We start from the raw sequence: 26,180 nt of genomic DNA on the forward strand, positions 1-26,180 counted from the left end.
CAATTGTTTTCAGTCTCTGAATTCAGTAAAAATCATGTGGTATTTGCATTTCTTCATTTTGTCTTGTACTTTTCTAGCAACTTGAGAATGATTCAAGAATGAATTGATTTGCATATGTCAGAATTCAAGACAAGGCTGGGAAATGTAGATAATGCATGCATAGAATGTGTGCTTTATAATATGAGGTCATACAAATACAAATGTTTGGAGAAGTTTGTGTGCAACCTTTTTCTGATACAAAGTGCCATTACATGGAAACACATTGGCTTTCATAAAAATGTCATTAGAGTGGTTACTGAGGGCAAGGGAACAATCAAGAGTTGACTCATTCATTGCTGAGTTTACCCACAATGGGGGCATGGAAGTTTCTTTATTTCTGCTAGGTTATTTGGACATTTTGGAATTTGAATTACAGTCAAGATTGCTGAACAGTTTATAAAGGCTTGTGCTTACATATTCTTAAAACTAGAAACATTTTTCTTTGTCTCCTTATTATCCAGTTTTCTTCTTTGGCTGTGAATTAAGTTTTCTTCTTGCTTTAACTTGTGAAGATGTGAAGAACAATTAACAGAGGTCAATTTATAAAGTTATGCATGTCAGTTTATCCTACTTATTTTCCTCTACCAGTTGTGTTCTAGAAGAGTTCCAGGGCTGTGTTTTAGAGTTATGAAATATTTTTTATTCTGTTGGGAATAATTAGCAATTAGTCTTGCTTTTTTTAACACTTCATGTGAAAATTTTGATTCTGTTAAAAGTTTTTATTAGCTGCTGTTATTATTTTGAGAGCTGAAGGCAACGTATTCTAACACTTTAAATAAACCATTTAGTATAAATCATGTATAATCTTGTAGGCATAACTCAAAACACTGCTCTGCAATCTCACTCGTCTTCCACAAGACTGTGATAATGTCTTAAATAGATCGGGGAAAAAGGCATATGTAGCTAGAAGTGTATTCAACTGCATTTTACAAAGGTGTCATCTTTAATGAAGCTTGTGCAGAAAAAGTTCCTTGATGAGACAACATTAAATAAAAGATCATTTGGGAGATATTTACAGTACATGGCTGTTCTTGTAAACAGGTAATAGGAAAGGGAACAATTTGGTTTCCTTTTGTTGTGGTTTTATAATCGGTTGGTTCTATTTCAGTTTCCTTAATGCTATGATAGTGCTGGCAGGCAACATAGAAACAGACTTCAGCAGTGTGCGACATCTCTATTGCTTGTCTGAACTTTGGCACAAGAATGACAGTTGTCGGGAAAGACTTGAATTTATATACTGATCCCTAATAGAGTTTTCATGTCTTCTGATAACTTCATTTTCTCATATGAAACCTGTTAAATTTTATCAGTACCTCAAACTTATTTTCTTTGGGTTAATACTTAGAGCCATATTTGCAGATAAAATTGGTCTGATTCTGCTTGATGGTAACAGACAAAAAATGTGTAAGTGTATATATGTATACAAAAGGTAGGTGGAAGTATAGTAGACAGTAATTTTATGTAAGGGAACAAATAATTCAGCTTTTCTAATGGAGGTGTTTCTGACAAAGTAATTGTGTGTACTTGCTTGTCAAATAGGAACAGACTAATAATTTTTAGAAAAGTCTTAGAATTAATCTTTAGGAAACTAATGGAATCCTACTTTAATAGTCATGCGCTGTGCTTATCCACTGACTATCTTACACTTTTTACTGTTTTTCAAGTGTCAATCAACTGCAGAATATTTTGATAAAATGTTTTGATCAATGAATTTACTTCTTAGTGCGTGTATATTGTATTATTACCTGTGAATAAATTGCATATTTTCTATCATTTTATATGGATTGAATCTGACTTTCTCTAATAAGAATAGAAATATTCTTTCTCACATCAGTATGTTAGAGAAACCTTTATATTTCTTTTCAGTCATGATTAGCAAAAAAGTAGCTAGTTGGCATCTTTCATGAAACTTCTTTTTAGCTTGACTTCTTAAAATTCAGAAAAAATGTATCATATGTAATAACAGAATAAATTTATGTAGACCAGATTAGGCCAGTTTAATCTGGAATGTTTCAAAGAAATTTGAAATAAAAAATGCAGCTGCTTCTGACACAGTTAAGTAATAGTTCCACTGTAACAGGTATACTTTATGTGTATTTTAAAGACTAAAATTTGAGATGAACTTTTCCACTTGGATAATTCCATTCGTGCTAACTTGATTTTTGATATTGAATATGTCCAGGACATCAGAGGATCACAAGGAACAGCAGGGTATCAATAAAACTAAAAGAAAGTAACCAGATGTCTCACAATGCCTAGTCAGTGATATTGCACAGTGGCCATAACTTCTCTTAGCTAATATTTCTGGGAGACTGGATATACAAAGATGTTCTCTGTTCTTTTTTAATTCCTCGATCCCTCCTTTTCTGTATTTAGATTTGCCAATTTAATATTTTCATTCACATTTTAAAATATAATATTTATTTCCTTATGAAACGTTTCTGTCACATAGGTTAGTGCACTTGATAGTTTTTTTTCTCCGACATGTGCGAGGTTCCAAACTGAATAGGCATTTGTGGACCAGCTTTGCGATGGTGGATTCAGCACCAAGGAGTACCTAATTCATTCCTCCCTCACTGTTAGCTCCCATACCTAGCATTAATAACTGTGGAAAAATGCTCTGAGGGTGCTTTAATAATGAAATAGAATGCCGAGAGGTTGTGGGGTCGTGTAGGTTCAGGTCTCCACTGGACACGACCTTGAGCTACCTGGGCCTGTTTGAGGCAGGAGGCTGGACTGGATGACCCCTGGAGGTCCCTTCCAACCAAAATTATGATTCTATGATTTAATTTGTCCTTTTTAAAGACTAATAAAAAGGAATAAACCAGAATGCTATGCACAGAGCATGACACACTGAAATAATATAATTTCTCTCTCCTTTATTTGTCTTTAACTTGCTTGTTTGTTCTATGAAAAAGTGTAAAGTTGTTTTTTGTTGTTGTTTTTTTTTCTTACCAAGTTTTGCTAAGAATAGTTGGATAATAATTCTGAATGTAAAGAAAAAATAATCATGGATGATACTGAGTTTCCTGAAAGAAATTGATTTGTTAATGAAAATATGAATGCATAAATACTTTCTAGTTTTCTATTTGATATTCATCCTGACCTTCTCATAACGCCTTTGCCAGCAGCATCATTGTCCTAATTTGTTCTCTTACTTTTCTCTAAGTGTTCAGTGAGGTAGGAAATGGTCAGAGTAGGAGGGACATGCTCTGTGCTGTTTAGAAAATTCCTAATGAAATTAGAAGGTTTAGTTCAGGTCCCTTAATATCACTGTCTTTTGTATAATGATAAAAAAGATAATCTGCTGGTTGAATTCCACTTGCATAATTGTATTTTGCCTATTAAAATTTTAAAAGATTGAACAGAAATGCCTTTTTTTTTGATCTTATAATACTATAATATCTTAAAGGTTGGACTAGATGTTCTTAGAGGTTTTCCAACATAAATGATTATATGATTACTTACAAATTGATATTGTTGATAGGGGGCCATGACCATTAGCTCCTCCGTGAGTTAGTTTCCCAGGAATACTGTGAACCTCAATCATTATTGCTTAAATGTCACTCTAACAAGGAAGAATACAGTGTGTTTAATATAATTTCTTTTGTATCCTGTTATCCACAGTACTCTAAAAGTATATTAGCATGAGTGAAGTCTAGATGAGATTTGTAAGCAATGATACCAGCTGCTAGAAGCAAGAAGGCCTCACACAGTGCTGGTTGCAATGGCACTGCAATACTGCTTCCTGACCTGATAATAATGTTTGAGAACTATTTCTCTGAATTGCTGCTAAACTCTCATTTTTAGATTTATTTATTCTTTACTCCCAGTTAGAAGATTATTTTAGAGAAACAAAGAAGCCAACCAACCAAACAAAAACCCAAACAGAGAATGTGGCCATATATGGGGTAAAAAGAGAGAGAAGCAGAAAAATTGAAGGAGTTATCACAGTATTGCAACTTGCTAAAGGACAGGGGAATGAAAAGTGAATTTGCTTATTGCGATTTCATTTTCTGCAAATACTTGAAGAGGCAAATTTTAATGGAAAAAAGACATATAAAGCTTTGTTCATATAGGCTAATTTTCAAAGATATGAAAGCTGTTTTTAATTATTTATACGTGTAACTTGAAATTTTCTTCTTCAGGAAATTCAGGCTTCCTTATGTGTCTAATTGGCTCCTCTTCTTTTTTGTGTCTCTTTCTTTGTGTCTTTGTATCTAAAACTGGTGCGTGTATCTGACCTCCTTACTTTAATGCCTTATTTCTTTATATTCTTATAGGGTGATTTTAAATTTTACTCTTATGTTGCTTTTGACCTTGCAGCTTCTGCCATCTGTTATTAACCTTCTTCTTCAGTGCAAAGTGTTGTGCCGACCACTCACTGTTTGCACATTTGACCTGGTATTTGTTCAGATCACTTTATCTAAGACTAATAGATGTGGTTGAATAATATTAACTGAATATTTTACATACTGAATTCCGACTGCTTCTCAGGAAACCTTTACAAATATGTCTTGATTTGTAATTTTGTTAGTTGTTGGGATTCAGCTGATGATCCCCTAGCTTGTGCTGCCAGATCATTTCCACAATGAGCAGCAAACCTGTGCCTGGATTGTGACAGAGATTTTACCTCAAAATGACTTGTGCCTCTGCAATCCCTCTCAGTGCTGTTCAGCATCAATAATGTGCGTGCTCTCTGCTGTGCATTATGACAGTCTGACTGATGCACTACGCAATGAATAATAATGTGTCATAACTGCAAGTAGTTAGAGCTTCCTTCTCACTTCTAGCACCTTGCCTAAAAAAATCATCTACTCCTACACTGTTGTGTGACAAAGGGCTGGGGTATATTTATATACTTGCTCTCATTTAACCAAAGCAAAAATCCTTGCCATTCTAGAGCTCAGAATACAGGTCTTCATCAGTATGATTGACTTATAAATATCTCATTTAAATGCTTTACAGAATCAATCCCAAAGGTGGGCATGGGTGTAATACAGAACTAGCCCAGAGCAAACATCAGTCAGTTTGTTAAAGAAGGAATGTATAAGATGGTATTTGAAGTTTTCTGCAGCAAGATAGTGGGGTGGTATTTCAGATATTGTCCGTCTTAGAAATTCTGGGAGGAAATTTGAATCTGTGAGTATATTAATTAATATATTTTCAGCCTGCACAGAACAACCCCGGTCACTATGACAGGCTTTTGTTTTGTTTTATTGACCAGCAGGATTAATGACTGATTTATAATCCTGCCATACTCAGCCTCCATCCAAATAACACAGCATACAAACTTTTGGTTTTCTTCTGTTCAAAGGAAGTAAGAAATAGAAATGAAGTCTTTAAAAAAAAATAGAATAGCCACCAATATCTTGTTATGATTAAGCTGACACAAATGGTACTGACTACTTGTAAGAAGTATTTCTTAGTCCTGTAAGTTATTCGTGAACTTTACACATTTAGCACGTGTTATTAGCAGACAAACAAATGGTATTCTTGTTTGAAAAGCTTTTAAAGATGAAGACATACAAGACTTAGGTGATTAATGAACTTAAACTCTCTAAATCTCGAAATGTTCCAATCCACATGTTTACGCATCTGAATACCTCTTAAAATCTATACTAGAGGCTTTGTTTGTAGAATAGATTCAGTTTTGGTGTTGTTTTGATGTTGTTAGGCCTTTATACTTTAGCAAAAGAGAAGTTTATATTGGTGAATTTTAGCAAGCTCAAGTTCTTATATGTAAAGCATCAATTTAATGGAAACAACAACACTGCCTAGAAACTGGCGGAAAATCTTAGACTTAAAAGGTCAAGGATCAGTCTGCATCCACCTCTCATTCCATTGTATTCCGTTATGGATTTAACAAGCATATGCTATGTAATAAACACAGGCAACAGTATTTTAGAATAAATATATGAGAAATTTCTGTTTATTTTAAAAGTCACAGGTGTTTGAAAAAAATATTTTATTAAAATATCTATTCCTGCAGTGTTTTGGACTGTAAAACAAACAAAAACTTAACAATGACAATATTTAAGCCTTACAATGTATCGTTATATATGTATTTGGGTACATACATGTTTATGTAGCTGTATAGATGGCAAAAACAAACCAATCCTTGTTTCTTATATCTGGGGAAGTCATGGAGAAAGGGAAAGTCATGGAGAAAGTGAATCATCTGTTTCAATGTAATCCTGTCATCTTAATAAGGATTTGAATTCTTAAGGGAATATTAAAGGAAAATACATGCATAAAAATAATCACTTTGGAACCAGTTATTTATTGATATTTATTTATCTTTGGTTTTATTTTCCTTTGAATGAAAGAAATAACTGTTGGAGAGAGAGAGAAGAGGCATAATAAGAAAAAAAATAAATAACAAAAATTAATAAAAACAAGCAAAACATGGAATATCTTGTTCTACAAATTATCAAAATAGGAATACTTTGATATTATCAGTATTTTTGTTTTTAAATTAGTTTTTCTTTAATTATGCTATATCTGGGGAAAATTTTTAATACGAAATTAAAACAACTTTATAACTTTGCTTTTGGGAGAGTTTGTATTAAATGTGTACTTTGGACCTAAATCTCTCTTCTCTTCTAAATTTCTCTTCTAGAAAAGGGATTCTAGTAAAATATGCTTTATGTTCTTTAGGACCACAGATGGTTAATTCCCGCTTTTGGGTCTATGCTTTCACATAGAGAATTATCAAATGAGTTTTCCAAAACTCATGATTAATTTCAACTGACTCCTGACTTTGGAGATCCCATTTTAAAAGAGGATGGATTAAAAATAAAATAAAATAAAAAAATGCTGTGCCTGCTTTTGGTAAAGATGCACTAGAGATATTTTTTAATGAAAACCCCTGTCCCTTGTCCTCCTGAGTTTCACCAAATATATTTGCACACATTTTTTTCAAACTTTGTAAACTTCAGTCCACTATTCCAGTTTTCTTAGTAATCCCCCAACTTATTGTCCTGTAATATAGTACTGTAAACTTAGATGCCGCTACCACTTCTTGTCTGTTAAATGATAGTTTCTGCATTTTTTTCACAATGTTGAAGATCATTTCCACCTACATTCATAAAGGGGTATGAGGCAGATAAAATTGTTAGGAAATGCAGTTTCAGTCTAAACTAGAGAAAAAGCATAAAGAGAGAGAAATAGAGGGTACATACACACAGGTGAAAAGAAAGCAATTTTTACAGGTTTTAACCAAATTCAGACTCCTATGCATCACTACTTTTTTTTTTTTTCCTAAAAAAACAACCCTATAATCATGATGTACAGCTTCTTAAATTAATGTTTTGTTCCTTGCAGGATTTTTATCCTCTTCATTACCAGAAATGCCCTTCAGAAGTTCTTCCTTAGATTTTGAAGATCAGATCTGATTCAATAAGGTAGGTTCCAATTTAAAACTCTACCATATCCATTGGGAAAGATGTTTGGAGAGATGATAAGAAAACTGAGTCTTAAGTATCATTGATGGAAAAAACTATTAAATATACACTTTAAATAATCAATATTTTTACCATCATTTTCACCAGTCACGACTGACAGGATTTCTTAAAATCTTATAATCATTTCTAATATACAGTCAATAAAGAGTGAGAAATATTCTTGGCCACAACTTTCTTTTAGAATTTCTTAGATTCCTGTCCTAAGGGAAGCAAAGATGTATCAAAGATGTATATGTATTAAATCTGTTTCCTCTTATTGCCTCCAAAACATAGATTTACATATTCCCTTGTAACTTTTCCATGGCTTAAGTGCAAATTCATTCTTTCCCTTATTTTGCTTTATGAAATGTATGTTCTGGAACTAATTACTATGTACTACTTACATATATTCTCTATAGAAGTAATACTTCAGTGGACTAGTTAGACCATTGGTTTGTTCTACAGTGATAGTAGCCAAGTAAATTCTAAAAGAATGTAAAGAGACTCGTTATTGTTTTATAGTTTTTAATCTACCTCTTCAAGATGACGCTGAAAGATGATTAGATAATTCAGGCTTTGTATGTTCTTTAAACAATGTACATTTTTCATGGGAATTAATATGAATACAGAGATAGCAGGGAGAGAATCTGGATGAGAAAATCCAGAAAGCTCAAGATGAAAGTTGGTCTTTTTCCATGTTTCACAGCACTTATGAGCGTAAATATGGTGACTTCTGCCTTTATTCATTGATAGGTCCTAAATTGTTTTCTCACTTTTTCATCAATCTGAGTCAATGTCTATCAAAGTACATTTATATCATACCACATTCATAGATCTTTAATTATTTAATTAAATTATTTAATATCAAGTATAGATTTCTAGGGTACTGAAGAAAATAAGTGTGTGTTTGTTTGTTTCCCCCTGCTACCTCATTTTTTTCCTACTTGTTTGCATGGTATAGTGCACATCATATGTTGGTAAGGTGTCACATATGCACTCCAGCTGTGAAACTGTATACTCTCACCAGTCCTCTTAATAATGAGTCCATGCTGTTTAACATGTTCATTAAGTATTTTTTCCATTTTACAGGTAGGGTAAGAGGTGTACAGATAAATCAAATAATCTATCCTGAGAGCATGCAAGCACTCTGGAAATAAAATCCCAGTGAACCCTGGCTATAACTCTTTTGATGTCCTCTTCAGTGGCCACAGTCCTCCAAGGATTGATGGTAAGAAAATAGGTTATTATATACACTATGATTACACAGTAGTTATGTGGAAAATAGAATATATGAAAAATACAGTAAAGTGGAACTTTGTCTGATGTATAAAAATTGTATTTAAATAGACATTTAGTTGGAAGTTATTTAGAAAGTTATAAGTATCTGAAAATAGATGTTGGAAAGTTGTCTTCTTAACTACTGTAGTTTCTAATGAGTTGTTTGTGTATTTTTTTTCTCTTTTTTTTTGGCAGTGATGTCTGTCAGTGATCTCTTTGCATACACTATTTTTTCTACTCCCCACTTTATTGAAAGGTATAACTTTATCTGGGATCTTGAAAGGTTAAAGCAAGCCATTACCACTTTTTTTTTTTTTTTCAATGAAAATTTAGAAATCTGCCATGTTACTTTTTTCTTGGCTCAGAGTTCTTTTCTGAAGGGCTTTTCCCCAAATCTAAATTTCAGTTTGAATTTATAGACATGAGGATGAGGCAGAGCAATATGGCTGCTAGGTTGTTTCTCATTAAAGCTATGAAGCATATGTAGTTGAGATTATATTTTCAATAAATGAAAATTTTGTTTTCCAGTCACAATAATTCCACAGTAGAAGAAATTAAGATGTTCAATACATTCATCTCTATGTCAGAGTATCATGGTCTCACTATTTATAATTCACTGAAGAAAAAAATGGTGTCACACAGTAAAGATATTATTTCCAAAGTGATGCATCATTCATGTCCAACTCTAGTTGTCTATATTCTTAAATTTTATATTCTTATATAAAATCCAATTTAAAACTAACAGTAAAATATCTGTGCTTTTCCATTCTGTTGACATTTTCTAAACCAAAATGCATTAGATGGGGTGTGAAAATACAATGAACAACCATGCTCAATTGTCATTTACACCTCCATTAATCCAGAGAGACTCCATTGAAATCAAACAAATTATTCTTCCCTGTGGAGTGAATTTCAGCAGTTTAATGTCAGTGACACTCTGTCCTGCAGAGGAGAGAATTTCTCTAGAATCAAATTCTGTCTTAAATTAGTTCCATAGGAATGACATGATTTGAGCCACTTTTTCAGGGCTGTTTTAGAGGAAAGAGTGTTTCCTAATGTTCAGACAAATCCTATGTTTCAATTTGTGCCTATTGTCTTTTCTCCTATGCACCACTGAAAAGAGTCTGTCTCTTCATGTATACATTGATGAGATTCCCCTTGAGCCTTCTCTTATCCAGATCTCTCAGCCTGTCCTCATAGAAGACATGCCCTCGTCTCTCTTTTACTGGGCAGCCCAAAGCTGGACACAATACTCTAGGTATGGCCTCAGCACTGTTGAGTAAAGGGAAGGAACACTTACTTCCCTTGACTTGCTGGCAGCACTTTGCCTAAAGCAGCCCAGGATACCATTAGCTTTCTTTGCAGCAAAGGCACACTGCTGACTCATGCTCAACTTGGTGAATTGGTTGTCTCTGCTGTAATGGAAACACTGACAATACTGAATTCAGATCCATAAAATGGAAAGTCTAGAAAGTCAGTGTTGAAGCAAGTTGCCATTCAGTTATAGATTGTTGACATCAAAGATGTTCCTAACTTTATTTTTTAATAGGACAAATTGTAGAACCATTCTAAACTTGTTCTGCTAACCCAACTGGACAATGAACATGCAAAAAATCTGAGACTATAGTTCCTTTCAAATGTAAACAACAAAAAACAACATTCAGCTTCATCTTTAACAAAAATAATAGGTACTATGATATTACAGAAAGATAGATTTATTAAACAACACTTGAACTTCCTACGTGCTGTGCTTTTACCCAGATCTTCCCGAAAGGATAAACTTTTCTTTTACTTCTCCCAAACGTATGTGACCAAGTAGAAATTACCTATAAATTAAAACTTAAAACTAGAACAGTAAACATTAGAACAAAAATATGTCAAAATTAATCAATGAGGAAGCATTATAGTCAGTTGATAGTTTTGATGGTTATGCACCTAATGTTATTTTTTCATACTAAAAGAATTGAACAGTTATCAGTGACATCACATATACATGAAAACATGTACCATGAGCTTCAGTCACATTAGAGAAGTCAATCACCCAGAGACATTCTTTCTGATACATATTTTATATAGTCTGAGATTTTTAGCATCTCTTCAATCCCTAAATTAATTAGTGAGCTAGATCCCTGCAGACAAAAGTAAGTTTGTCAGCATTTTATGTTCTCCTTTGAAAGCAGTAAGCTATAAGAAGATGCAAGTACTGCCTCCGCATGCAAGCAGTTTCTTGTCAGCAATGTTTAATAAATAGAAAGAATAATATGTTTCACAGCTTCATTTATGATTTCTTCATATTTAAGGGGAAGGCAGGGCTGCCATTGGCTTAGAACAACTTGTAACCTGCTTTTCACTTTGTGTAAACAAAATGGTCTGGTTTTACTCTTTTCTTTACAATTAGTTTATTCTTATTCCATTTTAAGATTTATCTTCTCCTTTTTATGTACAGGTTAGAATTTGCTTTTCCTAGACTTTAGTCATGTTTCTTCTACTCCAAATGACTGACAATTCTGTGTCTAGTCTTTTTCATTAGACTCTTCCAGTGCTAATCACAGACAGAAGTTCAGTTCTTTAACTTTCATCACCTGTCAGTAAGGAATTCTTATGACAGCTGGTTGTTGTCCATGTTTATTGTGCGAACATTTGCCAGTAGATACATTTGAGATTTGTTTTCACCATCATACTCAGGATCAGGCAAGCTGGCCCCATTAGCTGAAAAAAAAAAAAAAAAGTTCCCTGGCCAGTCTGTGTTTATTTTTTTTTCATAGTTCACTCTTTTGACTCATGATGATCTCAGTCCAGAAAAAGAACCAGGATCCAGTGACCTCCACTGTGTGGCTGGGATTTTGTACCATAGTGGCCAGGGCAGCTTCCAAGGAGAAGACCAGGTAACAGCCACTCTTCTTAGCACTCGCCTTCCACCTGAGTGTGCCTAATGGTGGGGCACCCATTTTGGATGGGTCTGGGAACTGATACGATGTTTTTCTTGCCCAGAAAATCTGCAAAATAAAAGATTGAAGGCAATGTACAAACAATACACTTGAAGGCAAGAACATGCAGTGTAGTACGTTAAAAAGTCACACACAAACATTTCTGTCCAGCCTTTCATTCCAGCCTCTTAACAGTGATACCCTTCCAAAATTTGATTAGTGAATGACTTATTGTGATAATGTTTAAATATTTGTTTTAAATAGGTTTGACACATAGGTGGCACTCATGCTTGAAAAACAGATAATACAATTATATTTTGGATTTTGTTTGGTAAAATAACATTTAGCTTTTCATAGACCATGCAGTGTCATCTCATAAATATTGCAAATTAGATTGCTTTAAAATTATGTTCTGAGAAGCTAATCACTCTATTTTCTATGTTTATTAGGTGATAAAGCATAATTGGTATATTTAAAATAATAAACTTTGAGAGAAGATTGTATCATAGCCCACAGCATATTACAGTCTTGATGCTAATTTTGTCATGTTAATGTCAGTAAGTATATTATCTTCATACGTGTATATGTACAGCTATTTAAGTACTGGCATATGTTAGAAATCGTATTGTGATGCCATTTGAATGACATAAAAATGCAGAATGGGCAAATTTCTGGCAGAAATAAAATATTTTGTAGGATTTTTGTGGATACAGCAGTTTGTATCCACAGAGATAGTGTAGCTGTTGCAAATGCTTGTGTCTTGAATTCCAATTAGACCCCCAAAAGCTGTATGTCTTCTGGTTTTGATGCTCATATATTTGTTTAATTCAGTTATCGAAACCTTCAATTTTACTCACAGGTAATAATATATATTAGCACTAATATATTAGCACTAATATATTAGCAGTGTTCAGGCACTTTTTAAAGAAATAGTGGAGCAAACATATATTATTAGACTGTGATGTTTTTATCCTTCTGGGAAAAGGAAACAACTTTTTTTTTTTTAATTTTATTTTTATTTTTTTCCTGATTTAAAGTAGTAAAAAGAAAAAGAGTCATAAAAAGTTTGTAGGCCCAAAATACACCAGCGGCATCAATGAATCAGACAGGAACAAAATAAGCTCACCAGCTGAGAAAAAGATTGTTACTTGTCAGCAACTTCATCTCATATCACACTCACAGCCTTCTCCAAAATTTCTGAAGTCTTTTTATAGTGTTCTTGACAGACCATTATGTTTGGGTTATTCATTATTACTACACGGCTAGTCTTTCACCCATGCTAGGGAATTTGTGTTTGCCATTGATTTCAGTAAGATCAGACGCTAAATGGTCTAACAGTGATTAAGGACCTGGTTCCAATTCCTTAACTTATATCTCAAGGAACTTTCTCACCAGAAAGCCCACTGAGTCAGTAGAATAAATCTGAAAGTCAATGTTAATGATTCAGTAAGTGTTATTTGACTGAATTCAGCTAGCTTACGGATTTTATAATTCCACAAAAACTTTATAATATGACATAAAACTTAAAATTTCATTTTATTTTATTTTCATGTATGCCAGTTTCACACCAAAGATTGAAGACTGAGTAAGGATACCAAACAATTCAGTTGCTTGAGAGACAACTCGAAGAGCTAGCTATATTATTGTATGCATTGAATAACAAATAATTTCTGCTTAATATATGAAGTTTGCTATAATTACCATGAAAGCTCCTGACTAGTTCTTTTTTGGGGGTTGTGTGGAGGAGTTAGATCTAAAAATAATTTCTTTCTGATTTTGAGAGAGAGAAATGCCGGCACATACATCATCCATATTCTGTTTCCTTTGATCCTGCAGAGTGTAGCATGTCTAACTTTATACATGCCAAGTTTTCTGTAAAAATTTCTTTTGAATTTAGGTCCCTGGGGAGAAGGAAGACAAAACAAAACAACAAAACAAAACAAAACAAACAAAAAACAGTAGTATAAGTAAATTTAACATACCTTGGTAAGTGCATAACAAATGTGCCAGTACCTTGCAAACCCAAATCTGTGACTCAGTTTAGAAAACTCAAAAATCTTGGTTAGAAGTCATACTAGTCAAGCTGTGGCAGACTTGGTATGTGAGCCTAGGTGTTGTACCATTGTGTTCCTGCCACTTAACAGCTAACTGGAGATGTTACTTAAACCCACTGAAACCTTGAGGCTCTTCATAGGGCTTTTGGCCTAGAACATCTGCCAAAATGGAGTTTTAGGTACATATATACAGGTTTTAAACACACATTTATTTCCGTAATTAGAAAACTGATTGTCTCTGCATAGAAATGATTTCCACTGTTACTTTTTATGCAAAGATAACTTTATACCTCATTTCATTTTACTGTCATTCCTCTGCCTCTGCGGCTAGGCGGTACCTGTGAATAGTGGCTGATATCTACTTCTTTTGCAAAGATAACTTTATACCTTATTTCATTTTACTGCCATTCCCTCTGCTTCAGTGGCTAGGCTGGTACCTGTGCATACTGGTTGATCTGTCAGAATCAAGCAGGCTTTTAAGAAAATGAATTTTGACATTTCATTCCATAAGATGATCCCTTGTTTTTCAATTACTGCTTTCTGACTTGAAGGTTTCTTAAGGTAACTTGAAGTTTGTTCCCAGACTGTCAACCAGGTGGCAGCAGTGCCACGTCAGAGCAGCTCCAATACCCTTTCCCTGACATCAAGTGTTAATGCAATTGACCAATCAGTGCTAAGATGATGGGAGGTAATTGGGTAATTGTATTTTACTGATCACAAGCAGGGAAAAGGGGGGGAGGGTGGAGAGGGGGGAGCGAGAGAAAGGGAGTGAGAACGGAAGGGGAGAAGGAGGAGTGTAGCCAGAAAGACTGGCCCCGGGACATTTGCAAATCCTAGGGTGCCACTGAAAGGTGGCGAGTAAGAGAAAGCTAGGGCGACAGAAAAGCGGAGCTACTCCCGGCAGCAACAACAGCAGCTGTCTGGAACTGGATATATACATAGATGCGTACGTACATGCACACACAGGAAGAATTCAAGCTGGGAGGGAGAAAAGATTTCGGCTGTGCAAAGGGCTATGCGTTTCAGGGATGAAACTAAAAACTGAAAGAAGCGGCCGTGCTCCTGGGAATGTATCATCTTGGAAGGGAGGGAGACAGGAAGGAAGGAAGAAAAGGGGGAAGATAACTGGCATGTGGAAGACGATGGGAGTCTAACTCACTGCTGTGCAGAAGGGAAATCCAACTTGTAGATCTGAAATACACCAGGCAGAGATTGCAAATGCGATCGGAGCTGCATTGAAACAGAGAAAGGGAGGAAAAGGGAGGCAGAGGCTGGAGAGCTTTTATCCTTCTCCCTCTCTCTTTCCCTCTCTCCCAAAGAAGAAACAGAAGTTTATTCGTCTTGGTGCTGCTGGATCTTTATAGCTGCTGGACAAAAGATGGAGAGGAAGCTGAAATGAAAAGCAAAGGGAAGCTGGTGCTTGTGAAACTCACAGCTAAGAGGACAAATCACGCCTCCCCAGGCTTCTTTTGTGCCCCATCGGGGGAGTTTTAACATCAGAAAGATTTTGAGAAGTGTGGGGGGCAAAGGGGAGAGTGGGCGTTAAAAACACCCGTCCCGAGTGTTTAAAATATAACAAGGGGATGGATTTATTCTTGACAGCTGGTGGGAACCTTGAATTTTTCTCTACTCCCTCCCTCCGTCATTCCATTTAATGTGAGATTATGCAGAGGAGTTGGAGGGAAGGCAAAAGGATATAACGTGGAGTTTAAAGCAAGGAGAGGGTGCTGATGCTGTGGATTGCTGGCTTCTTGCTGAAATCAAAAATCCAATTGCGCACTGGGTTGTGATTGGAAATCTAATCAGATCTTTGGAGAGGGGGGAGAGACACTAAAAGTTTATTATTTTGACATACACAAATAAAAATCTAAATGCATAAGGAGATTCTATTTTAAAGGAGTGTGGGGGGTAGGGGAAAAAGAAGAATGGGAATCCCTGTTCTAATGTGGAGACACACGGATTGGATAACTGATAGTGCAGCAAAGAAGGGGGAAGAAGAAAATTGCCTGGCAAGACCTGGATCTTAACAGTCACAACAAAATTGCATTAAAAGAATACAGATGGAGGGCTGCTTAAAAAGAAATACAGCTCTTTCTGCTCTCCAGAGAAAAAACAACTAGTAAGCAATGGAGAGCAGAGAAGCCAGAGAGGTAGAAAACCTCACGAAAAGGAAAGTAGGCGAAGGATCCACAGTGGAATGAAAAGTTTCATAAAGGAGAAGGACCATTTATCCTCTGCAAGGATTTTTGTGTTGTTTTTTTTTTTTTCCCCTGTTATTTTTAATCCCCTCTTTGCCGGTGAAGGGAAGCATCAACGTTACCACTACAGCAATTTTAAGCAGAAAAGTTGAACGCAACAGAGAAAATAAAGGACAGAGAAGAGGAAAGCAAAATTGCCGGAGGGGAAGAGTTCAGCAGTGTTGGGTTGGATTGGCACCTGTATGGACTGAAATTGCCAGGAAATTGCAGTTGGATATCTTTTATTTTTTGTTTTTAATTTTGGTTTGGTTGCTGAAATGAAATAGTTTTCTTAACCCCCCTCCCCCACCCTGTTTTTTCGTAACCACTTGGATTTCCAGCTGGATAGTCTTTGAAGATATAGTAAGTACACTTTCCATTTTATTATATTTTGGGAAAGAAAACATGCCCCATTGCTTCTCTTCTTTCTTCCTTATGTGTCTTCCCTTGGTCTGTTCCCCCACCTGAATAAAGAATCTGATTTAATTTTGATAACAGCGAGAGTGGGAGGGGGGTGCATCGGGAAGAGAGAAGAAGAATGAGGATAGAACTGAAATCTCACAGTAGCTCAGATGTTCCTGTTAGTAAAACTCCAGCCTTGGTAGGATGTTGCAGATGCCTGCCTGTGTGGCTTTATGGCGTTGGTAAATGTTCACTAGCAAAGGAATCTTTTGAAAAAGCCCCTGCAGTGAGTGGTGGGTGCTGCCTGATTGCCCAATCTGTAAAATCCAGATGCAACTTACATAGAATTGGATGTACTGGGAAGGTTTATTTACTTATTTTTTTAAAATTTTATTTTTAAATTTTTAAGAGTTTAAAATAGGCTATGATTTCAATGCTGGCATCCAGTCTGACATTGCAGATCAACATGGTGTGTTAACAGGAAAATTTTATAAGCAAGCAGGGAAATGAAGGATGGCTTTTGGTGGGAGTGGGGTTGTGTAGGGCAAGGGGTGATGGATTTTGAGGAGGCAGCTCTGAGAGAAATGGAATGTTTTACACTCTGAGAACAAATAGTAGCAGGCAGAGAGAGGGCATTCTTCTGTTGAAGGGGAGTTTAGAGAACTGCTGTACTAGCCACTCATGCCCTCCAGATCTCCTAGGAAATTCTTTGTGATGAATCCTCCAGGCTCCCCTAGGACTTTGATGGCAGTGGAAGGAGATTTACTTAGGTTGGCAGGCAATGAGAGGATGCTGTCGTGTTTGGGGCTTTTTGTTATTATGTTGATAATGAAAATAATAAAAAGTGGCTTGTAGATGGTGGGGTTCACAAATTAGTAATGATGTGTAACAGACCAGTAAATGTCTCTCCCTTCCTGGAGAAGTGGGAGTGTGAAATAAAGGCAGGATAATATGATATTTAAAATAGAGGTTCTTGTTTTCATGTGGGGAAGCATGCAACCTCTATCCTCTCATATGGCATGGATGCTTACCTTGTATATAGGGAGTTTTCTTCCTTTTACCCTTCTCTTCTCCCTTGCCTCTATGCTTCTCAACCTTGGCCTGCATATGGAGAGGCTCCAGCTGAAAGTACTAGGCCACAATTGGTGTAGAAAGAGAGGAAAACTCGTAGTTAAATGAACCACTGAACAGATATGGATAATTTTTAGCAGACAAGGTGCAGAGCTAGCTTTGCCAGTCATTTTACTTTTCTCTAGCTGGAATATTCTGGAGGAGGGGAAAGAAGGCAGGAATGGGGGAGATGTTGGTTGAGCCAGATCTTGATTTTGCCATTTTTTTTCTGGCAATGTTGCCCTCTTCACAAGCTTCCTGTGTGAATCAACACAAACAAGAGGTCCAACTTCCCTGGATAAATACATAAATAAATATTAACTTCCTTTTTCTCTTTTTCTTCCTTTTTTTTTTTCTTTCTACATTTCATACACATCACCACTGTTACTTCATGTAAATGTCCTGAATCTTTTGGCGTAACGGAAATGAGACCTTCGGCTTCTTAAATGTGTCCCATGTGCTTCTGTTTGGAGGTCATGCCTCTTAAGCCTTTTCTACTTGTAAAGGATTAAGATTTAGGGTCCAGTTCTGCTCCTAAGGAAATCTCTGGGAGGTTTTGTTTGGCCACGCGTATGAATCAGACCCTTTGTGCTGTTGTATGTAGAAAAAGAAGGAAGCAGGCACAGCAAAAATTGTTCCTTCCAGTTCCAATTACTGCCATCCTTCTCAGTATAGCTAAATTAGTTTAGTATGAAGTGCTTTAGCCTCATTTATTTCTCTGGACACATGTTTTCTGGTGGGATACTAAATGGGTAGTAAGTTTGTCAGCATCTGAAAGTATGTGCAAAACTCTGTTCTCCATTCCTTCATGTATCATTATAAGTATGTGCCCTATTGTGGACTACACTTACATCAGCAGTTGCAGTAATAGAGCAGCTAAATTTATATTAAGCTGCTGCTCAGTAATTACTGAAGGAAAAAGAAGCTGGCTAAGGAAAAGGCATCTCCAAGCTTTTCCCTGGATTGCTGTCAAGTGAACACATAAACAGAAAATCTGATAGAGCAACTCTGTTTTTTTGACAATAGAAACCGCCATAGGTGCCTCATTCATTTTGTACAATAACTAGCAGGAGGATTTTCTTGATGTGATAAGGAAGCACTGGGAAAATTTAGCCACCAGTATGGGCTGAAATAGGCAAACCATGTCAACATTAAAAAGCTAGGGATGCGTGTCTGCTTCTAAAGAGGCAACAGTTTCACACTTCAGTGAATCATTCACTTAATACCGTAGCCAAAAGACACATGGAACAACCCAGAGTTTAACTGATTCTGTCTCATAATGGGAATGAGTACAGCATTTCTAAGCATTTGTGTTGGGGCTTATCCAGAGCCCAAAGGGCTGGTCATAAAACACATTGCCAAAAGTGTCAATAGAAACATCCAGCTAAATGAGGAGCATCAAATCTTCTCAAACAGAGGCAAGAACTGGTTGTCTCTGCTACTTCCTTTGCATGTTCCTGAGTACAGGTGTATCATTCAGCAGCTTGTGCTGATCCTGCAGGCTGTCTCCTCTCCAAAAACAAATGCCTTTCAGGCATTGGTCTGTAAAGTTGGTGCTGCACCATTATGTGTATATTTAGGCACCAAATGCTTGTACAGAAGGAAGGAGACAGCTGTTTTAGAGAGCCCTGCTCCATTTGCTGTAGTTGTTCTCCGGAAGGTCAGAGATCATGGATCTCAAACTTTAAGTGTTCTTGGCAACTGCAGGTTAGTACTACAAAGGGGTAGCTTGTCCATGTCTTTTCACAGGTAGGGAATGATTTTCAATTACTGAGAATAGAAACGTGCTCAGTTTGCTGGAGCAGCAATTTTTCTATCACAATAGCTCTCAGCCTGATAGCACTGAGTGAAAAATGAACTTTCAAACTGGGCAAAACCCAAGAAAGAATGATCTAGGCATGAACCAATACAAGCAATTGTGTGGGACTGGAGGAAAGGAAAGGGATTTCCAAGATGTTGCCATGGCTTCCTGCATACAGACTCTAAAATGATTTGTCTGTGACCTTAAAAGCTGGATCCCATTCCACACAAAGATTCTAGCTGTGACAATATGAGACAGGAAGATTTTGCACAGTACTCAGGACAGGCTTTTAGCATATTTGGTGAAAAATTGCAAGACAAAATATCCAAGAATGAAGTGTCAGTGTATTCTCTAAAGGAGTGCACTATGCACAGTAGCAGTGTGCAAGAGCCTCCATCTCAGCTGTGCCGCTATGCCTTCGCTTCAGCTTGGAGAAATCTCTTTCTTTATGATTGCTAGTGAGGGAATGAGGAGAGAGAAATGGGTGTTAGAGTTAGTGCCGCTTGCAGTCTGGGAGGGAAATGACTGAAGAAACGCAATTAGAACCCACTAAATTATTTCTGAAGTAGTCAAGCTGGCTGGACTTTGAGCTACTATTAGCAGGGACCTTCCTTCTGCATCTCCATCTGTTCCCTTGCCAGCTGCCCTATGAAAATTGTAATAAAAAACAAGTCTCCTTCAGTTATAAAGTGCTGCCCCTCCAGGACAACCCAGATAAGGAGGATTTAGTAATATCAGCAGTCATGGGGACCTGGAAGGTAGCCTTGCAGCACTCTCCAGTTCGAGAACGTGGGCAAGGAGCTGATCCTGCCTCCACTTCCCGTAATCGCTCCCTGTAACAGCAGAAGACATGGGGGTTGTACTTGTAACATTTTGGAGTGGTTTGTTTAATGATGCTATATAGAAAATAAAGGTACCTGTTATTCAGCTTTTCTATCACAGTTATTTCTTCTCTTGTGGGATAGAAATAGGGAAGCAAGAGGAGCAATGGGTGTGCTAGTGGTGTGTTTTAATTGCAACGCACAAGCTGGAATACATGGAAATGAATTAAAGCCTAGTTCCTGGTATGGGGCCTGGATATTTTGCTGTCTGTTAGAAGAAAAATGCAAAAATCAGACGCTTGTGCATGCACACAATAAAAGAGAATCAGGATCTACATTTGGTATCCAAGGAAGCGGGAGCAGAATCCTGCAGGGCTTTCTGTTCATTGTTTAAATGTTGCCATAGCAATATCTCAGGGCACAAGTTACATGTTTTCCACTTCTTGAGTTGAGCTTTTCTTCTCGCTCTCCTCTCTTTCCCTCTCTTTCTCTGTTTCTCTCTCTGGATCTACTCAACAACCAGGGGGATCTCTGCAGAACTTTGCACACGAATAGTAAAAGGACTTTGAGAGCTGTATTATCTGTCCACTTATGTCCGTTCCCTGTCATTTGCTAATATGTTGAAAACCCAATTAGGAGAAAATTGTTGGACGGAAGTGAAGTGTGAGGCTCTTGTTGTTAGGACATTGAGCACATTGCAATATTTTGTGTAGTGGTGATATGTTAATTTGATAGCTGCAGGCAAGTGAAGTGTAGCAGTCGCTGACAATTAGAAACAACAGTGAACTTGCCAGGACTGAATCTATTCCTTGGGCAGATTAAAATGCATTGCAGGTATATACCAGAGCTTCTGTAAATTGAAATACTCGCACCACTCTAAGAACTCTAAGAACAATTCTGTTTTCACAATGCTGAAACAAGATTTACCCTTGCTGCTTGTGAAAGGGAGAGAGGCAGTATCAGACCACAGAATAAAGTCTTCCCTAGTATTTGCTGCAGAGCTTGTACTTGTTATGTCAGGACTGTGGGGGTGCAATGTAACAAGAAAACCAGCAGAATTAAAAAGGGAAACAAACCAACCCCAAATCAAAGAAGAAGAAGAAGAAAAAAATTCTCCAGCAATGAGGTTTCACGTGCAACTACTTAAAGCTTACTTTAGGAGTATTGCAGCAAAATAAATGAATGAGTTTTTGTCTGCAAACCCAGCACCGATTCTGGGTATTTAGATAGGTCATTTGTGTTTGAAGGGATCTTCATTTGCTTTTTTGGTTTTTATTTGGCAGCTGTGGGATCCATACAGTCCCCGTGCATTAAAATAACCCTCAGAAATATGGATGTGGTTTCCCTTCATGTTTGTGTGGACAATATAATATGAACTGACGTCCTAGAAGCCTAGGAGATGGTGCTTTTTCTTCACTATACATACAAGAATGATTGTTTTAAGGGCCAGACCAAATCCCAAAAGCCAGTGTTGGTAATTAAAAAAAAAACAACACTATTAATGTAGTTTGTATCTCCAGCATGTTTTATTTCTGCCTACAAATATTTCTTCACTTTCATGTCAATAACCTCTTCACTCATGTGACATATTATGTAGGAAATAAAACCAAGAACATAAAGAGGCTGTTGTTTATCGATGGGGTGAGCATAACATAACTGGTAACATTGCAGGTTTCCTTGCAGTTTTCTTGCAGGTTTTCTTTGCCTTAAGCAAAGGACTGCCTTAAGACCTTAAGTAGGCACCAATTCTTTTAATGTACCTTTAATTTTCCTCAGCATCTTTGAGATGACGAAAAGGGTGGCCAAGTGTGATGGGGATGGAGATAATCACCTCACTTACCATTCATTTTGCTTCTGCTCACTCATCAAATTACTGAAGCCCAAAAGATTCCACTGTCTTGATTGGAATTTGATGTAAGGAGTTTAGGATGAAAATTTTGGCATTATTGGGCCTTCATTAACTATAGACCAACATTTTACTTTCCTTTTAATTTCCAAAACCAACTATTAGTGGGAAGGTGGAAAAGGCTGGAATGATAATCTCCCCTTTTTGTGAGGGAATTCTGTTTTGTGGAGAATGAGTTAAAAATAATGTTTTAATTTTTATTTGCTATTTGCATATTTTTCTGTTCTAGTGCAACACTACAACATGTAGAATTTAGTCTGTTTTATAGTAACCCTTCCATGCAAACAGTTTCATACATTTGATATTTCTTTCTCCTCACGTCTGTCCTTATGCAAAGATAAATGCAGTTCTGTTCCAACTAATCTAAATTGGAGCCTTAGTAGTGACTGCAGCAGGACTGATCCTCCTCCGTTTTTTTTTGTTTGCTTTTTCCCCTAAATGAAATATAAAAACCTGTTTCAGTTTCATAAGGAAACAATAGGGCAAGAATTTATATTTATAGGCATAAAAAGGTGATCTGAATGCCATTTTGAATTGATATGCCATAAAATCTATCTAAATTTTACATTGTTCCAGATTTCCCTTGCAGCCCCTGATGACATTCCAGGTGAGAATGTAATAATTGATGGATTAATTAAATAATCTAGTCCCTGTTACTGCCATAGCAAAACTTCCAGTTATATTAAAAAGAAAAAAAGAAAAAAAAGAAAAAAACACAGATTTTTTATTTTGCAGAGTGTCATATTTTAGGGCTGAATTCTTAGTCACTTATTACCAGGAGAATTTGGTGTTGGTGTAAACTCTCTTCATTACATATTCACATCAATAACTAAATATTGTGACACACTCTAATAACTATAACAACAACAACAAAAAAAGAAGAGTTCACCTTTAAAAGCTACAGGAGAGGGATGTGCAAGGGTAGAAAAGGGTTAACTTAAGGAACCATAGCTTTTGGTCCCTCAATGCATGCAGGTTTCAAATGAAGTGTGCAAAAATATATTAAATTCCATGAGCTTCTTTGCCAAGGGGCATACATGTTGTGCTACGGGTTTTTTACTTAGCTGTTTGGTTTTACAAGAATTTTCTCTGCCAGTACTGTATTTGTGAGCCCTTATTGGAGAGGCAGGTTCTTCTACAAGTGGTTATATATTATTTTTCCAGAGGCAAGCTTTTATATTTGTTCCATCATTTAAAGGAACGAGGTTCATTTTTATTAGGGTTGTTGATGGCAAATCTACTAAAGGGGAAGGATGATGACCCTGTTAGCCTTTCAGGTTGCTCATATGCAGTGCACAGTCTCTTTTCAATAAGAGTTTTATTGCATTTAACGCCTGTGTGAATTTTGACTGTATATGATGCAGGGAATTAAAACCATAATGGATTTCTCTTTTGGACTGGAAAAAGGTCGAAAAGCCTCACCTTCAGTGACTGTTTGTGTTGATATCCCTCTTTCTGTAATGTACGTTTCGCTGAGTAGTCTGGCCCTGAAAACTGAGAAATATACATTAAGTAAAGGCCTGGAGTTATTTGTTAAAGACTGCTGAGTCAAGCCATAGCAGAAGATAACTTAGTCCTTAAGTACCTTTCTATAACTTGTGGAGGAAATAATTGTCTTTTTTTATGGGAAATTTCAGTTTTGGGAGTATGTATGTAAATCTCATAGAGCTGTAGTAAAATGTCATTAAGAGCTGCAGAGAACTATAGATAATAATTTCCTATCACAAAAAGTATTGTGTCTAATTTAAGGCATCACCTATATAATCTTTTATTGTGGCAAAGAAAGATGAAGTTGATGGTTGCCTATACCAAACGAAAGATAAAATGCAGCCAGTAATGCTGCTTCAGAAGGACTTGTCTTCTAAACCTGAGGAAAATATTGGAAAATAGATTGGAGAGAACATTTAAACAGACATCTGTGAATAAAAACTGGATTGTTTCTAGGAATGTATGGTTTTGCCAGAGAAAAACCCAAATCATAAAAGAGTTCATGTTTGACTATGAGTCTGTCTTTGATACAAAGGAAAATGAAGCCAAAAATTAACAATTAAACCAACATCAAAGCAAACTGGTATATAGTAGAGAGAAAAGAAAGAAAAAGGGAAAAAACAAACAGACAACAACCCATATAAATAATAAGTTTTAAAGTGAATATAGCTAATAAGATAATTTACCAAAGAAATGCAAAAAAATCTTGATAGGAAGGAAGTGGTGACGTTGGATGGTAGGCTGAAATATACTTACAAACGAGGTATTGTTCTTATTGCTGTTCTTAGTGCTGCTTTAATTGCAGACATCTTATGAAGAGTTATTGGCAGTAGTGATGCAGAAATGAGAGAATTATTCAATTAAAATTTCCATCTGGAAAAATCATGATTAAAAATTCTTACCCTGAAAAGAAAAGGCAACTGAAAAGAAATTGGAAATTATTTATTAGAGGTAAATATTTTAAAATCAACAGTCCTGTTATATTTTTTTTTCTGAAGATTATTCCAGAGTATCTCTCTAGACAATATTCCAATGACATAAGTGCAGAGACCTTGGTAATCATTTAATAGTTTGTCTTGCATAAATTTTAGGCAAAATAACAGAAAATGTAACACAGGATTCAGCTGGTGGAGAATTAAAGCAAGAGAAATGTTTGATGGCAATAGTATGGCCTTATGTTAAAAACAAAAAAAATCTATCAAGCAAACAATGTGACTCTTTGATGACACTGCAAGGTTCATAGATAGAAGTTACTGTGAATATACCGTAAAGTTAAGACTTTGGACTGCATAGGATACTTATTAAGTAGCTTGGAAGGACTGGTCAGATATTAGAAATAAGTATTGGTCAGAAATAAGGATCATGGGGAAAAATATTTTAATATATTCTGCAGGGTTTGTAACTCTTACAATACTTGCATCAATGATCTAGACAGATCACTGACAGAAAATTGCACTTAACGTAAGCGTAGGGCCCACAGCTGGCCAAATGGCTTGGATAAGAACAGCTGTTAGGATGGGAATGTGAGGGTAAACCAAGTGAATGAAATACACAAAGCTAACTGAGAGGGCATTTCCCCATACTAATAATGCTAAAGAGAAGAGTTGTTATAAACAAAACTTTAAACAAAGGAATCAGCTTGGAAATATGTGTAAAAGAAGCATGAAACTTCGTAAGGGTGAGTGGCTGGGCAGGTGAGAGAAACAGAACAAGAAACTGGTTTGACGCTGCAAAAAGTAGCCCCCGTGTCATTGTGATCTTGGCTACATCTGGCCTAGGTGCTTCTGCACTGTTTTGTACAGCGAGCCAGCATCCAGCTAGTGGAGTGCTAAACAGAACAGGGTGCCACAAGCAGATAACCACACTTTGCAAATGCTTGGGTGAACCATTAGCGTTTTCTACCCAGTAAGTACATTAGTAGATAGCAGAAAGTGGGACGGGACCACACAGAGCTGGACCACTCATATCTCAAGAGGAGGAATGAGCAAGCAGGGGAGCCTGTGTGCTCTGAAGTGGGGATATGCTTGTAACCCACATGGCCTATGAGAGTATCTGTGTGGTATTATTTGAGGGATTTAACTATATAGCGGTGTTTACAAGTTTTTTAGGGGTTTATTATCATTTTTAAGCATTTAGTATTGTGGTTTATCTGTTGTTTTGCTGATCATGAACCACCAATGACTGATAGCTAATAACATTATTTAATCAGTAAACAGCTTTGAGAAGTGATATGATATAAATCACATGGATTGAGAAGTTTTTCCTTGTAACAGTAAGTATTAACAGCATGGTAAATAACAGGTATGCAGAGTGATATGGATACAAAATGTTATGTACAAGAAAGACAAATACAAATGAATGAGGGACATTCATCTGTAAAAGAAATTCTGAAAAGTATTTGAGCTCATAAAAGACAAGAAATTCTGCATGAGTTCCCAGAGTGATCCTGTGTTAAAAAAGACTACTTTGTACCATTTGATAAATAAACAGAGAAATAGAATAATGATTTCAGCAGGAAAACATGAATTGTGTGTATATTTCAGTTTGTAAACATTTTCAAAATTATGTTGAAAGAAGAGACACAAAAATGCTTAGTGATAAAGGAAAAGGTTGTAGATGTTTCAAAGTTTTCTAATATAGCAAATATAATAATAAGCAATAGCTGGAAGCTG

General features: G+C 36.2%; 1 protein-coding gene across 22 annotated transcripts in view; it reads left to right on the top strand.

The window, feature by feature from the left end:
* LRRC4C (leucine rich repeat containing 4C) overlaps positions 1 to 26,180 on the top strand; it is a 515,355-nt gene that overhangs the window by 409,405 nt on the left and 79,770 nt on the right. For 20 of the 22 annotated variants that reach the window (XM_083836612.1, XM_083836595.1, XM_083836610.1 and 17 more), the window contains 2 exons: positions 7,366 to 7,445; positions 8,574 to 8,712. The gene's annotated coding sequence lies outside the window, so the exon portion shown is untranslated. Of the gene's footprint in view, positions 1 to 7,365; positions 7,446 to 8,573; positions 8,713 to 14,482; positions 16,344 to 26,180 lie in introns of those variants that run through there. The other 2 variants (XM_083836605.1, XM_083836608.1) reach the window with 1 other exon arrangement.

This window comes from Anser anser, assembly GCF_964211835.1.
Source record: "Anser anser genome assembly, chromosome: 5".
NCBI lineage: Eukaryota > Metazoa > Chordata > Aves > Anseriformes > Anatidae > Anser > Anser anser.